This window comes from Rhea americana, unplaced genomic scaffold, assembly GCF_003343005.1.
Source record: "Rhea americana isolate MKP2758 unplaced genomic scaffold, rheAme1 scaffold_96, whole genome shotgun sequence".
Taxonomy (NCBI): Eukaryota; Metazoa; Chordata; class Aves; order Rheiformes; family Rheidae; genus Rhea; species Rhea americana.
In genome coordinates this window covers 1,718,450-1,734,632 of record NW_028187155.1, presented here as the reverse complement: position 1 = coordinate 1,734,632, position 16,183 = coordinate 1,718,450, and the positions used below count along the sequence as shown (strand labels likewise).

The 16,183-nt window shown below is 45.1% G+C and overlaps 1 protein-coding gene across 6 annotated transcripts in view; it reads right to left on the bottom strand.

The window, feature by feature from the left end:
* LPP (LIM domain containing preferred translocation partner in lipoma) overlaps window positions 1-16,183 on the bottom strand; it is a 364,090-nt gene that overhangs the window by 346,904 nt on the left and 1,003 nt on the right. For 5 of the 6 annotated variants that reach the window (XM_085325129.1, XM_085325133.1, XM_085325134.1 and 2 more), the window contains exon 1: window positions 16,069-16,108. The exons of the other annotated variant lie outside the window; for it this stretch is intronic. The gene's annotated coding sequence lies outside the window, so the exon portion shown is untranslated. Of the gene's footprint in view, window positions 1-16,068; window positions 16,109-16,183 lie in introns of those variants that run through there. 6 annotated transcript variants of the gene reach the window in all.

Sequence of the window (16,183 nt, the reverse complement as noted above, 5' to 3'; positions counted from 1 at the left end):
AAAAATCTCTCAGCTTCCTTACTGGAACTCACTGGTACTCACGGGAAGAGATCAAGCTTCTTCCCATATATCTAATAGTTACTCAGCACCAAGTTTTCTTGACCAGTAATTCTCTATGCTCTTCCAAGAGTTTACCACACAAAATCCTCCAGTCCTGCTGCACCCAAGCACTATTTTGGAAGAGTACGTGGCTATTTGTTTGAAATGTTAGCTACAGCGTGTGGGTGCAACATCATGCCAAAGGAATGAAACACTGAGACCAAGGAAGATCTCTTATCCCCTCTTCCATCTCACTGGCATGATTCACAGTAGTACTGCACTACACAACACCACAGTCATACCTGTCCTCACCTACTCCCAACTGCACCACACTGAGCTTGTCTGTGGGAATTTTGTCCCTGAAGCCAATGTTTACATTATCGAATCTTTTTTTTTTCCCCCTTAATCTAGCAAGTAGAAAAACAGAAAGCAACTGCAGAAACTTTGGGACAGAAAGATCTTTGTGACTTGCACGCTGGTACCTTCAACCTCAAAGCGTGACTCAACATAACATCGAGTAGTCCAGCATCCAACACGCAAACGAGCAAAACCAATTCCACACTAGCCATCAGCTAGGTTCAAGGAGAGTCAGCAATTGCATTGAGGAGTCAGAAGAAAGGAGGGAGAGGAGGAGAGAAAAGGAATAAGGAGGAGGAGTACTGCATTTGTCACAAAAGATACAGCCACGTGACTGATCACCATCACTCAACAAGGAAGTAGAAGGAATAAAATGGGGGGCAAGGGGGACAAGAAGGGGGGGGTGAAGAAAGGTACCTGCGTGAGTAAGCACAACAGTTCAGATAGTGGTGACCGAACACAAGCCAGCGCTTGCCAAAAATAACCACGCAGTGGTGTCTGAGATACCACACTTCGCTTTCAGCCTAGAAATAGGAGACATCTGTGGGGGCTTGAGTGGGAAAAGCTGGCAAGCGTGAACCGTTTCATATCAAGCCTGCAAATCGGCACATTGCATTCAGAGACTCACAGCAGGCTCATACGAAGCCATTTACCTATAGCCAACGTATCTCTAGTTACAACCTTCAGAAACAGAGATGACTTGATTACCAGGCTTCTATCAGCATTCAGAGAGACCAGAGAAGATCAACAGAGCCAGCACCAAGGAACAGAAAACAAGCACAGCTAGCTCAATGGAAACTTGACGGGACAAGAATGACTGCAATCACAGAGGAAAGAGTAGAGTTCACTTGTGCAGCCCTCTTTTTCTGAGGCTCTCAAAGACGACAAAACCTCTGACCTTTGATTAAACTACACTACTTTCAGAAGAGGGGGCGGTTCAGGGGCTTGGGGATTCAGTAAGAAACTATTTATCTCAGGTCATGGGTTCAAACCCTCTTCAAGTTCTTTTTTTCTTAGTCAATTAAAACAAGAGACTCAATCTGCATTAAAAAAAAATACTGTTACTAAGGGCACAGTCAGACACTGCCTTGCAAAACAGGCAGTTTAAGAAAATACAGCTCCTCTGTTACACCTTGCAGGCCCCAGAGCTAAAGGCACGCTGCATCCACTGGGCTCTGGCCCTCAGCGCCCAGGAGCTTGACCACTTTGGAACAGGCAATTCCCAACCCTTAAACCAGCAGTGATTTCAGAGAGCCCCTCTGATTGGCACTGAACACGAGCACTTACGTGGATCTTTATCACATGTCAGCAGGGGAGCGCTTATGACCAGCGGAAGGGAGCAACTCTTTGCACTCCTTCAGCCATTTTGCAAGCAGCTGCGTGGCTACGCTGCAGATCTCACGCAGACCTCAGCTCCTACGACGACAGATCCACGACAAGTGCCGAAGTCAAGTAAACAGAGGGAAGAGAGAGGACGCCTTTCATTACATCACCGGGCCAGTACAATACATGAATCAAAGTTAACGCATATCTGAAACCAATTACTGTTAGAAACTAAACTATCTAGGAACTCCAGCAGCTGCACTCAAAGGTCCTGGTAATATGCACACAGACAGAGTCAAAACATTTTTTTTTTGTTTGTTTTGTTTTCTAACCATTAAAAGGCAAGCCCAAAGATGCCCCTGTATGTGGGGCACAGACACACATGCTGGTGTCACTTTTAGTGGCTTCCCACTGAGAAAAACATACCTCCACCCCCCAAAGTAACTACTACGTTTTAATACGGTTTTCGACAACTTCACACTTCAGCCATATCTACCCTTTTGTCCAAAAGCAACTTTCTGCTGAGAAAGGATCTAACAACGAACTTGCAGCGGCTCCAGTAGCAAGCYGGGAGCCGGCCCTTTCCAACAGGACCACCTCTCTTGCGCAAGCAGAAGTCCCAGTGTTGCCAGTGCCCTCTGAGAGCATGGCAGCCAATGCAGGAGTAATACAGCAAAACCAAGGCGTTTGGAAACAAATGGGAAGCAAGYAGAGTTTTCTTCTATTCACTGAAGAGAGTAATTATTTTGGATAAGACTGTATATCCTTTGGCTTTTAATTAGTGGTAAATCAAGTCAATCCTGGTTCATATTAGTGAGAAACTATTAGGGGCTACAGCTTTACAGCCAAGGAAAACAAATCTGTACCAGTCCCTCACCCCAAGAATAACTTCTGATTGTCAAGCACAGTTACCAGGGGAATGAATAGCTTCTAATGCAAGCTCCTCAGTCAATTAAACTAACGCAGACAAAAAGGCAAGGCAGCAGCAGCAGGCAGCAGCAGAAAGCTCAGGGTGAATAAGATGCATGTACTTGGCACACATGAAGCAATCACACAGTAGGTTAACAGTGATGAGGGAGAGGGAGATCAGTCTGCAGTTTCAGTGTTAGCAGAAGACATGGGACACCTGGCTCCAGATTTGAGCTTACCACAAGTTACCATGGCCCCAGGCAAATCATTTAACTTCTTTGTGTTTCAAAATCATGTTTACTGCCTAGGAAGATTAAACCTGCTAGAGCCTGAGGTGTCTGGATAAGACAACAACAGGTCTGTATCATAAAATGGACAGACTTTACTCCTTCCCCTAAAAAGCAAGGACAAAGTCCCACGTGGGAAAAACATCTCTACAGTGGGATAACACCACCGACTCATTCCTGGAGGACTCTAGATACCCTTTCAGTACTGCAGCTACCACAAGCGACATGTCCTTGAGCCAGCCACCAACTTCACCATCCAATGCTCACCTGCCTACAAGGGACAGGTGGCAGCAGCCACTGCAGATGGGTTCTGCAAGGCTTCTCCTTGGGACACGGGAGTTGAACAGCAAAAACCAGTAGGGTTCCAAGATTTCAAGAAGCTTTAACTGAGAAGTCAGAAGCACACGCTGGTGTTCTTAGCCATGACTCATATTTAATGCAGACTGATACACACCTGAGTGAGGAAATACCTAAGAAAAGTCCTTGATATATTAGTAATTCAGAACTATCCTACTACTSTCTCCCCCTCTGCTCAGCAGCCTTATAACTCTCCCTGAAAAATCAGGACAGTAATCAAGCTAGAGCAYAAAATAGAAGCCAGCAGAAACAAGTACAATCTTTGGCCCTTTTTGGCAAGAAGGCTGAATGTCTAAATCATCCTGATCATCTTTCAAAGCATCCAGGAGGAAAGGGAAAAAAAAAAGGAAAGAAAGAAAAGAAAGAAAGATCAGATGCAGCAGGAGCTTGTTTTTCTTCACAGCTGCTTTTTGCAGACTAGCTGTTGGTGCACTAACAAGCCTCATGTAGTGGATCCACTCCTTTTTCTTCCCTTGTGCAGCTGAATTTTAGTAAGAGGATGAATATGGATTTCGGCAGCTATAGCAGCACATACAGGCTGCCTTCCTTACCTCAATCTTCTGTGACATGGTAYAGTTCCATTTTCTCTTCGAAAACTGTTAGCCAAATTCCCTTTCTTTTAGAATGTCAAACTAAGTTAGCAAGCTGTTCTGCAAAAAGCATTTTTCATTTTTTCCCATCCTCCACATCTCCTCTTAGACTGTAGACCATGCTGTGGCAGCAATTCACCCCAGAACATAAACAGTAACAGAGGAGTCAGTGCAAAAAGAGCATCTGCCTTCGCAGTCCTCTGCCCTGTACTTTGCAAAAAGTGTCAGGCAGCTTTCGGCCCAGGTACAGAGTAAACGTCTCCTAATAAAAAATGCTGCAGTATATTCATCATCTGAGACCTCGGAAAACTCCATACAGACAAAGTTACTGTTGTGGAATTCCTTAGGTGCTTTACATGTTATCTCTGGCAGCTGGCTGGGGCCACACTTTATCATGGGATGGAAGATGGAACAATCAGTAAATGAATCCCAAATGGCAGAGCCTGGGGACTCCACAACAACCTGCTTCTTCAGCATCATGGGTCTTGCAAGCTGAAGTTCACATTTTGGGACAGAGGGAGGCAAAGCAAGGGGTTCACACCAGCCACAAACATCATGCCTTCACAAACCACTAGCAGAGCTGTGGGCGCATCAGCTTACAAAAAAGACAGGCAGCAGACAAAATCTACAGCTACCTCCTTTTAACTGGATTTTAAAAAAGAGTGTGTGTGCAAACACTGGGCTAAATCTCTTCCCCCCGCCTTGAAAGCTAATGGAAACTGCATCTTTGATTTCAATGGAGCCGCAATTTGGCCCTTACATAACTGAAAGCAACACAAGCCAATGTGGTCAGAGCAGTCAAATTTAACAGAGGCAGATGCTGTGCAAAACTTAACCCATACAGCCATGCAAACACACCTCAGCTTAGTTGTGCTCTTCTAGCAGGTGCTATTTGAATCTTGGGCATCTATCTCTCTAGCAAAGTACAATGATATTTAACTTCCTTGTGGGATCACAAGGCTGCCAAACATCTGTTAGGATTAGTTAATTCATGCATATAAAGTGCTCACAAATTCTATCATAAGGAGGGGACTGACCTATTTATGGATGTGAATGCTCGTCATCCTGCTGCTCACTAGCCACAGCATACAGGGTGACCTGGGCAGGAGAAGCCCACCTTTCCCCAGCTCTCTGCTCCCTCTGCCATGGAGTCCTACTGGAGCTACAGAGGCACACGGACTCATCCCACAGATCTCCAGCAGGCTCAAAGAAGGCAAACCGTAGTAAAATTGCCATGAGGAATTTGGGTGGCCAAGGGACTTTACATCAAGTTACATATTTCTCTTGGGTGTCCCTCCCTCCCACACAGACCTCCTGTGACTAAGTGTTGTGGAACGAGATGGAGGAGAGCGCACAGCTCAGAAACCACGGCAGTAAACAGTCATAAGAGACACTAGTTCCCCAGGAAGAATGCAAAAGAGCCAAACTAGGTTTCCGATGGAACTCAGCAAGTTTCTTAAAAGGATTATATGCTGTAATTGCTTGTGATTGCAGTGCCACAGCAGCCCTACATTCCCATGACTCAGAATTGCTTTGCATCAGGTTGCAGTCCTAGACATACAACTTTGTTCTGCCAGAAGCTACTGCTCTGCTTTCCTCTGCAGATACACTTCAACACTTATCAGGTCTCCATCTTCATCACATTCTGCTAACACATACTTTTTACATCCTTTTCATCTTCCCCCATAGTCAGTGTCTTTATGTCTTCAAGTCAACCACTCTGCTCTTCTCTCAGCATTCTCCAGTTTATCTTCATCTTTCAGGGCTAGAGCTCCTCAGACCCACTCATTGCTCTACAGTGCAGCGTGCACACTCTGCTTGGTTTCACAGCGCTTCCAACACTCTCCAGCAGACCCACTACCCTCCATCACGTATCATAACAAATGACAGGCTCAGCCCAAGATGCTGCAGTTCACAAATACAGGCACAGACAATACATGAAAAYGTTATCGCTGGCGTATGGAAGCAAAAACAGAACAAGAGAATGAATAGGAGCCCGGAAGCATACCAGTACCATATCCAGAATTACTCATGTTACTGATTAGATGGATAGGCCTTGTCTTGCTCTGGAGATCAAAAGCATCTGGAATCATTTCCATTACATGTCAAGTAGAACATGCACAACCAAAACATGCAGAAAGTATTCCCATCCTAAAAGCTACATGCACCAAGACAGCTGGAACTAAAGCAGATGATCCAAGTGTGACTTTCAGAAAATACACAGCTACCTTTGTACATCCAGTTACACCCATGAAATAAGGCACACCCTTGATCAGGTATGAATCAAATCATCTGAGACATGAAAAATATATCAAGACCTCTGGAAAAAAAAACATACAGTTGTCCCTGCCTCATTGCAATTTACCYTCAAGCGATAAGGAGCAGCTGACGCAGGTAGACATCAGCCCAGAACACAACAGAGCTGAAGCCATCGCATCATTTTCACTAGAACCTCCTGCACAAGGCAGCACGACCCAAGAGCTAAAACACCATGATGCATGCAAATGGATGTGTAGAGATCGCAGGCACTTTGGTTAGYGCACACAGGGAACTCCAAAGGGCAGAGAATCGAGCACTACTGATAGTGGTACAACACAYCTACATACGGCCTGACCCTAGACAAGGTAGGGCACTACCAGAACAGATGATCGTTGAAACACACAGGAGTCTRAGTCTTCTCTTTTTCACTCCAGGGCATATCAGGCAGTGCAAAGAAGAGATTATGCCAATCCATCTGCTTTGCATCCTCAGAAAGATCTAATACCTACATGTACCAGAAAGTAATCGTAAAACAGCACATCTATATTGTACACACAGTGAGGAGATGGGAGCTTACTTTAGGGACAGATTAACTTACAAACCAACACACTCTATGCTGATCCTTGTGTGTAGTAAGGAAATGAGCTGTTCTCATAGCTCCTTCCACTCAAGCTCTACAACTCAGTCCTTAAAAACTTCTCCATTGATTTCCAGCAGCACTCTCACACCCCGTGTTCACAACTCTCCCACACAACAGAGTAAAACACGCTGTGCCAAGCAACGAAACGAGGAACACAAGTGCTTCATAAGCTGCCATCCTTTCACCCAGACACTTTGAATACCTGGGTGGGCAGAGTGCTTTGGAGTGACATGCTGATTTATATTGTTTTTAGTTCACCTGCTGCTCTGGCTTCATTCCCAATTCTCTTATGCTTAGGAAGATATTGAAAGAGGCCTYACATGCCAAGAACACTGTACTCATCCCTTCAGTAGCACAGAGGTGCAAGACATTACTCCTAACTTCTCAAAAACACTTCTGCCCCACCATTCGTCGCTTATTACCACTCTTGGAGATTTGCAACTTGTCTGCTTCATTAATAATATGATCTGCCCTGCATGATGATGCCTATTTATTGCAGTGAAACTACTGCTGTTCTGCAAAACAAAAGCAGAAGAAAAGAAACTGGACTTTCCCAACCAGATAATTTAATCCTTTTGCCCCGGTTTCTTCCCTATCTGTCTATATTTGAAGCAAGTTACAATTCTGGTTCAAGAAAGTACAATCACTTGCACACTAGTAGCTGCACCAAGTTCCACTGGATTACTCATACACTTGAATTTCAGACTTACTATGTTGAGGCTCACYGAGCCCTCCTTAAATGGAAAAAATCTAACGCTGTGTTTCCCAAGCTCTGTTCTGAGCCGAGTATGAAATGGACCCTCTGAAATAGAACCAAAATGGAACTGTGCTGGGGAAGGCAAAACGAGACACTAAAGACAGCTTAAACTACACTAAAAACAGCAGTCTTACTGTACACAGGAAAACAAGCCACTGAAAAGCAGGAAGTACATAGCAGATAATAAGAAGYCTCTACTATCCTTACTGTTGTCCTTGAAATATGTTGTTATATATAAATATTGTCTGGACCTTAACCATTTTTCTGGTTCCTTTCTGGACCTCTCCACTATCACATTTCAAATTCAACAGCATTAAACTGCCCTGGTTTCTAAATGCCATAGACAAAGACCAGCCTGCCTACTCAGCTAGGCACCTCAATACCCTAGCAAGATAAATACAGTCCTTGTCCCACAGTCAAGGATAACAATGATAACGTATAAAAGGCAGGTAAAAGTGGAAAAGATGGGGAGATTGACTGTGAAGACAGGCATAACTGCAATAAGCAGTTCAGAGAAAGCKCCGGAATCGGGTAGAAAGGATGCTAAATTCAGACTGTAATTGCAAATAATACTTTCAACCATTTTTCTCTATTTGATTATGAGTTAGATTGCAMACCAAAGAGCACACTTGGCCTAATTGGCTTTTTTCTCCCGGATTTCAATGAGGGATGACATGAAACTCCCAACTTTACTTCTGTCCAAGCCTCAGTGTCCCAACAGTAAAACAGAAAGAATAATTTTACTTCACCTTGGGAGGGCACTACAAAAATAAAGTGATCCAGACTTGCAAAGTGCTCCAATGAAAGAGGAAAGAGCACCCCAGAAACRCACAAAAGGAAATTATTAATTCTGTATTCAGTCCTCAGTTCGAATAGTATGTAGTAAATAAGGCCTGGGGCTAGACACTGCACACACACACACACAAAAAAAAATGAATAGCTGCTCATTAAGTATTACTTTCCATTCTGTGTACAAAGAGTAGGTGCTCTAGCAATTAAGTGGCTATATCATAACACCCACTTGCAGGGGGGGCAAATTAAGGTTTCATCAATAACCTTCATTCTGGCATTTAGTAACTTCAGAGCACTTGGACCTTGCAATTTTAATAWTATTATCTTAACCAAGTTGCTCATAATTAACTACAGAACTGCCACATGGCTTCTGCAATCACTATCTGTTTCTCTGGGGAAATCCAGCTTAAAGGCTCATCTTGGCCACAGTAGTAGTTTGAGGTATATCCCAAGATTTGCCCACATCCAGGAAAAGCAAATCAAGTCTCTACCCTCAAGTGATGAGATGTGTTAAATTCAAGCCAGCTGATCGCCTTCAGGCTGCACTGAAACACAAATGCTGCTGATGCTGGAGCTAGTAAGGCAGGGAAGATGCAGCAGCTGGAGTTACAACCACTTATCATCTGCTAATCCAATCACTCTCCCAACCCAGCCACCACGCGTAGCGCACTGTCTGGGAAAACCCTCACTTTCATTCAAGCTTGCTTCATTAAGTGGAGTAATTCAAGTTGTTAAGGTGAGGTAATAAACTGCTGAAACACAGAGTTCCTCTGGGTAAGTGCATGCAGCACATCAAAGATGCACAGGCACATTACTGAGATATAAACCACAGCAGTGGGGGTACCATTAACACAGGAACCGCAGCAGGACTGGCTGCAAGTCACCTGTGAAACACTCCAGCCTTCTCTTCAAAAAACGCACAGACAAGAGTTTCATGCTGCCAGCTACCTTGCTGAGAGAGCCCAGGAGGATGTATTTTAAGTTTTCTCTGCTATGCATAACTAAGGCTTCAAATTGGACTGCTTCTGCCTCCTTGTGCAAAGCAGCCATATCCACCCCATCAGGCTCCGCAGCCACAACTCCCCTTAAAAGTCTCTGGCATGATCTATCCGCCTCCTCCATTCTTCTTGCCTCTACCAAATTGGCCAGACCACCAGGGAGGCCACCAAGAGGAGCAAGACTCAAGTTACTCAGCAGTATTATGATCCCCAGCTGTAGAGCCCTGGCTGATGCTCTTCAGCTGGAATAGAGATCAGGAGCACAGAGGGAGAGGAGGAAACAGCTGCAGCTCCTGACAGTGCCATCCACTGGCTTAAAAGTGGGGAGGGGAAGTTACAAATTGATGCAAAAACAAGATCTGACTGCATAATTCAGAGCTAACAGGGTAGTTTACTGAATGTTAATTAAATCCTCAGTGCCTGTTAATAACTGTGGTGATCAACTTATTTTTAAATTAAATAAGCAATAAATGCTTAGCCAGACTTCTATTAAATTTCACCCAGCGAATGAAGTATGCAAGGCTTTTAATAGACATTAAACAAGATAGTTATGGCAAGTTAGTTGATATTTTATTACATAGAGATAATGGCCATATTAAATTTCTACTAACTATTCCACTGGTGGCACAATCATCCAAGACTTGGTAGAAGTTTGCCTGCTTTGAAGCATCACCAGGCAGCTCCAGTAGAGAGAGGAAGACAGTGCTGAATGGCACCTACTCAGAAGATGCTCAAGTCACAAACTCACTTTTATGCACGAAGCAGGATCCTTTCTACCTAGCCAGCCTTGGAAACCCCAAAGAGGGCTAACAGGAGCTGTCACACAGAACCAAAGTTGGCATGACGCCTGCAGAGACCATGAAGTATCCTACCTCCAAAATTCCCCTGGGGCAGATGAAGCCATCTGAGTGCAGGCGTGCGTCATACTGACTTGGGATTAGTGCTGCAGCAAACAGCCCTCTCCATAAACACCTCTTTTTCTCTGCTGGGCCTTAGGCTCTCATCTGTGCTCTGGCATGAACAGCCCATACCATCCAAATGCTCCTGGGATAACATAAGGATTGCTGCTCCATAAACAAGGGCACTAGAGAGGACACAGTGATTTATGGGGGTTCACGCAGGGAAAGCTGGAGCTAGTCCAGGACTGAACGCATGCGCCAGGCAAACATCCACCAGTCCAGACCAGGCCAGAGCCCTACAGAAGTGCTCTTCCAGCCAACTGCAAACATAATCCAAAGACACAGAAATGTGCCTCTCCCCCCCCTTGGCCTTTCTTCACAAGTTGCCTACCCACTCCTCTCCTCATCACCACAGCTTTCTGATAGCACAGGTTAAAGGAGAGGGTCAGCATGTCCAAGAAGACTCCACCCTACCCTTGGGCACCACCACCCTCAGCTGGAGCCACCTGGTCCCAAACATGCTGCTACTGGGAAAACACTGTATTACACAGTTCTTTTATGGCATCAGGGGCTACTGAAAATGCCCTCATTAGGAGTTTTTAATGCTCAAAAGCTTGTATCTTTTTCTAAGAAAAGGTTATCAGCAGCCCACAACTCCACCGATGTTTGTTTTCCTTTCTCGAGCATATTGCGATAGTTTGGGAGTGTTGATGAGTGACTCACACATGTGTCACTGTCACCCACAGATCCCAACAACAGATACTGACAATCTAAAATGACATATAGATGCTGACAGCTACTTAAAATGATCATTTTCATGCCAGCTCTTGCACTTGCTCAGAACGTGATCGAAACTAACTCTCTTTGAGATTAAGGCAGAATCTCTATCAAAGTGTCTTTACCAGTAACCTTAATCACAACAATTAGGTGTAGGTAGCGTTTTTTTCATATTTGGTTTACTACCTGCCTTGCCGTGCCCAGAAGTAGGAAGAACAGAAAAAGCTGAGCCCTGCACCCAGCTAACTCCCATTTCTTGGGCAGGCATAAGCCGTCAAAAGCTTTTAAACTTTATGGGGTTTTTTTGGTCTGTGGTTTTCGGTTTGATTTGTTGTTTTCTTTTCTCTGTTTCTTTCTATTTTACAAAACAAAAAGCTCCCCAACTAAAAAAGTTTTAAAAAATAAAAAAAAATATAAAGAAAATAGACCTTTTCATAGTTTACTGACACTGTCCCTTACAGACTCAATTTACATGTGAAAGTTGACTGCGACATTTTCCTTCCAATCCCTCCTCTGGAACCACTGTATTGAACCTACGTTTTCATACATGTAACCCACACTCTTTAAAGGTATTGTTCCTTGCAAATCCGTCCCTCAGATAACCCACATCCTTAGATAAGCTATGGTTTCCGTCTCCCCCACTCCTGCCTGCTTTTCAAATGTGGCAACAGTTCCAGTAAGCTCTCTAGCTTTTAGCAGAATTACCCTACTACAAGAGTGAGAACAAAGGAAAATAATGAAGTTAGTGGGGTAAGAAAGCAGGCTAGGAAGGACCAAAACAGGTAATATTCTCATTTTCTTGCTCATAGATAACAAGCACGGGTGCTGAATCCCATGCTTCTGGCAGTTCACGTACACAAGAATTTGTATTCATATTGCTTTCTTGAAGCTTTCTCAATGTCGAAAAAGTAATGTATTTAAAGGCACAGATGTACCTAAAGCACATGAATATTTCTTTGTCGTCACCGTGTCACCTTCTTTAAAACCTCTTAATGCATCCACAGGGATGAGCATTTAGCCTCGCCCTCACCTGAAGGGTTCAACAAAGCTGCTGGAGTCACGCGAGACCTTAGGCAGCCACAAATTGCACGTTCAAGAGCAGAAATGACCAGTTAGCAGCCCAGAGGGTTCAAGAGCAGAGATGACCAGATAGCATCCTGGGGCAAAAACGCAGCTCCCAGCCCGGCGCGGCACCAGGACAGGCCAGCCATACGAAGGCACTGCAGCACGTCCGTGGGTGCCGTCTGGCACCACACCAGGGCAGGGAGAGCTCATTAGGAGAACCGCAGAGCTGTGTGGGTCAGGCTTTCAGACACTTGACTAGGAACGAAACGCCACTAAGTATGCATTGTTCACATAACCATGATGGGCAAACGAATAGAGAAACTACTGTGGTCACCCTCAGGGTATATGTTTCCACAGACACACGGAAACTGTCTTATTGCAAACAATTTGTCATCCACCCAGGCTAGTGCTTTTCTCCAGCTAGAGTCAGCAAGAGATAATTTAGAGAAACCTGTCTGAAACGTTCTCCTCTTCACAATGAGATGTTTATGAAATTTCTAAGAGCCACTACTATTCGCTGGTGTAACTTTGAACGTACCTGACATTCATGGCATTGTCCTGTCTTCTTTCCAAACTTGGGTATATTCTTGTCCTTGGCAATGTTCTGCACRATAAATTCCAACATTCGATCACATGCTTACATGGAAAGGTATTTTGTTCATTTTGAATCAGGCACTTCCATCGTGGCGCCTACATCTCACAGGCATTAGTGCAGAGGAACAGAGTCTCCTTCGACAGTATTCATTACTTATGTGATACCTTTCCTAATGCATGCATCCTTTGTATAGGCGCAATCCCAACCTGTTGATCAAAATTCCTCAGGTTTTCCAGCTTCCTGCCCCCCCCCTTTATTTTTTATTTTTTTTTACTGAAAACAGCAAACTTCACAAAGCAGAAGGGAGTCACTTAAGTTTTACAGTCAGATATTACACGTTAACATAAATAGTAATTTCAACAAACAAGGCAACAGTCAGGCTTGAAATCAAGTAACAGATGTCTCAGCTCTGACCATGGTCTGCCATACTAATATTTGCACTATAAGCTGTAATTAAAAATATATATTCATGATCATCCTATATTTAAAAGCACTTCAACTCCACTAAGACTGTAGCCAATACTATTTTGTGCCTTGCAAAACTCAAGCATAAAGCTCTGAGGCGTTACACAGCAACGTTCAAGCTCTGAACTTCAGCTCCTATGTAACTTAGAGAAACAAGAGTTTTGGCAAGTGATGCAAGACTGAATCTGGATTTACATTATTTGAAAATTAATGGCTCCTGATTCTAGTAAGACAGCAACCCATTACCTCTCACAAGCACAGCACAGTAAAAGCTGAGATTCAGAGAAATGCAGCTTTGAGATCTGATGTGCTCTGCAAGTCTTTGTGACACTAGGTAGCTAAATTGCACAGGAACCCAGATTTCTTAGATCTAATTGTGGCTGTTGGGATATTGGATCTGAAAAACACTGTTGGCCCATCAATCTAGAGAAGCTGTTCGTGCAACAGCCCTACCTTCACAAGATTGTCCCAAACAGTACCACTTGATACTTTTATCCCCAAACACTGGACAGCTGTYAGTCTGAGCAATGACTAACTAAAGGGATCGGGACATACAGAACTGGAAGAGCCAGGCRCACTCCACAGCATCCCTGCTCCGACGCCGAAGGGACAAATCTCTTCTCAGCGAGACGGGAACTGAAGTTTCTATCATAGTTCGGTTCTAGCCTTTCTGCCAAGACAGCTTACAAGGGTGGCAGCCAGTACCGATCATAACTGGCAATCAAGACTCGCACGCTGAAGACACATCTGTTCAACGACGGGGGAGAAATCTGGAGTACAGCAACTCTGACAGACCTAGACAGCAAGACACTTGGTAGTTTAAAACAGCAGCGATCTGCTGCGGCTCAGGGCTGCGCCTACAAAAGCAYCAACGAGATACCGTTTTGGCTAGTGCGTGTCTGATCTCCCTGGACGCGGCCTCCCTTTCCATCCAGGACTTCATCCGGGCAGAATATGAGAGCCACRTATTTCTCTGTCCAGGACGTCTGGACTACGGGACAGCAGGTCACACCGGACCCATGCGCTGCCCACGTGCCAAGGGGCTCTACGCAAGGCCCGTGCGGTGGGTCTGACTGCCAGATCGCTCGAGCACTTCTGCAGCGCGCCCAGCACAAGGGGGTCATTTTCACAGCACGGCCTAGGCCCAACAAAATCATGTACCTGCTATCTGCCACCAGACACTTCTCTCTAGCCAAGATGTCCCCGAAAGGCCTGCAGCGACCCTCAGCACCCGTGTGCTCCAGTGGGCCTGGAAAACTACACTCAGTTGTGTCACCAAGGTGTCTGAAGCACCACGAAGCGAAACACCGCGAGCTAGAGACAGCAGGACAGATTTCCCGGGAGCATAATAYGAGCGGACAGACAGCTCAAGCAGCTGGGAGGAGAGTCTACGAGGAGCAGCAGGGCATCAAGAGGCAAGGAGAGTTCCCAGCACTTTTACCAATGTGGATCTAGYGCTGCTACCGTCCTGAATCAGGTGCCCACCTGATCTGGTAGCTTTTTCCAAGAACAACCAATACAAGCTGACTCAGAGGAAAGTGGAAAAAAAAATTCCTGAAGAAAACAATTAAAGGAAAACTTCATTTGAAACACTCAACCATTAGAGGACAGCCTAGTCTGCACGCAGCAGGTCTGAAGGCCCGCTGGCAGCACCAGCGCTTACTTTGCCACCAAGCTCCAGGCAGGGTTACATGTAGGATCGCAGCTTGCTGCCTCAGGTGCCCTACGGCCACCACCCACACGGTCACCTGTTGATAGCCAGTCCCGCCTGGGAAAAAAACAGCTAACAAAGGCTAAGCAACTGAAAGAGAGGAATAACAGAGCTATTAAAATTAGGAGTGATAGGATGAAATGTCATGTTGAGGGTAGGGGGACAGAGTAGGCCAACAGTCMAAGAAAAAATTTTCAATAGTAATACTTCATCCTTGTGCAGACATTATTTTCAAGAGAGAAGCCAAATTCTAGCGTATCATCTAACCTCGTCTGGACCAGTCCTACTACCGCAAGGGTGTGGAGTAGAAAATCAAAAAAGTCCCTTGTATCCCTAAACTTCACTGCTCTATTTGTGCTACACAGCAGTTGGGCCAAGAGATGCACTTCGCACAGGACAGTATCCAGCATTTTCCTGTGCAAAGGAAGTTCTGTTGCTGATTATAAATGAAATGATGTGTGTCCCATTCTCCACTTCCAAGAATTCCCCTGCCTTCCTAATACGCAGATATCTGTAAATACTTTATCAGTCACTACATGTTACTTCACTCAGTTCTCAGTCTTTCAGCAACCCCCTGCTCTCTTTCAAATTTTGCCCAGAAATCATTCCTGGAAGATGTGAGCACAAACACACAGGGAAGTGGGTCCAGAAAGCAGAGAAACTCTCTAATCTAGACCAGCTTCCAGCACTAAGGACTTTCAGGTGAGACCTCAAATCCCATGCAGATCAGAAACATTTCTCCATAGGGGCCACGGTCTTGTGGATGCATAGGAAACTGGACACAGCAACTTTGATGATACCATCAAGCCCCTGAATTTTTGTGTAAGCAAAGGCAGTCACCTAATATGGGAGAGAGATACCAGCCAGGAACTCAACTCCAGAAACACCTGAAGAACTGGGCCCAAAAGGCAGCTTTCACGGGTATGGAAACAAACAAAACAAACAAAAAAATATAGGAAAGCAGAAGACTCCACCACTCATTTCACCAGCGGGGCCAACTGCACCTTGGGGTACAGCGCAGTCAGCACAATCATGCAGGAGTTTTCTCCAGCAACACCTCCCGCTCTGGGGCAGCGCTCCGGCGAACAGCCCCAGGGCGTGGAGGTTGCTCCTGAACAATGGCAGGGGGAACGTTTACCGGTTTGGAAGGGGAGGGAAAAAATTAAAAAAGAAAAAAAAAAAGAGAGGAAAAAAAAAGAAGAAAAGCCCTGGGTGACGTAAGAGTGTGGGAAATTTTTACGTACTTACCTGTTTGGGAAGGGTGGGCCTCCCCTGGTGCACAAAGGGTGCCAGGGCTTTACTCAACTCGTTATTGTTACCGCACTCGCTATTGTTACGCGGCCGAGGGGTCCCGCGCGGCGCA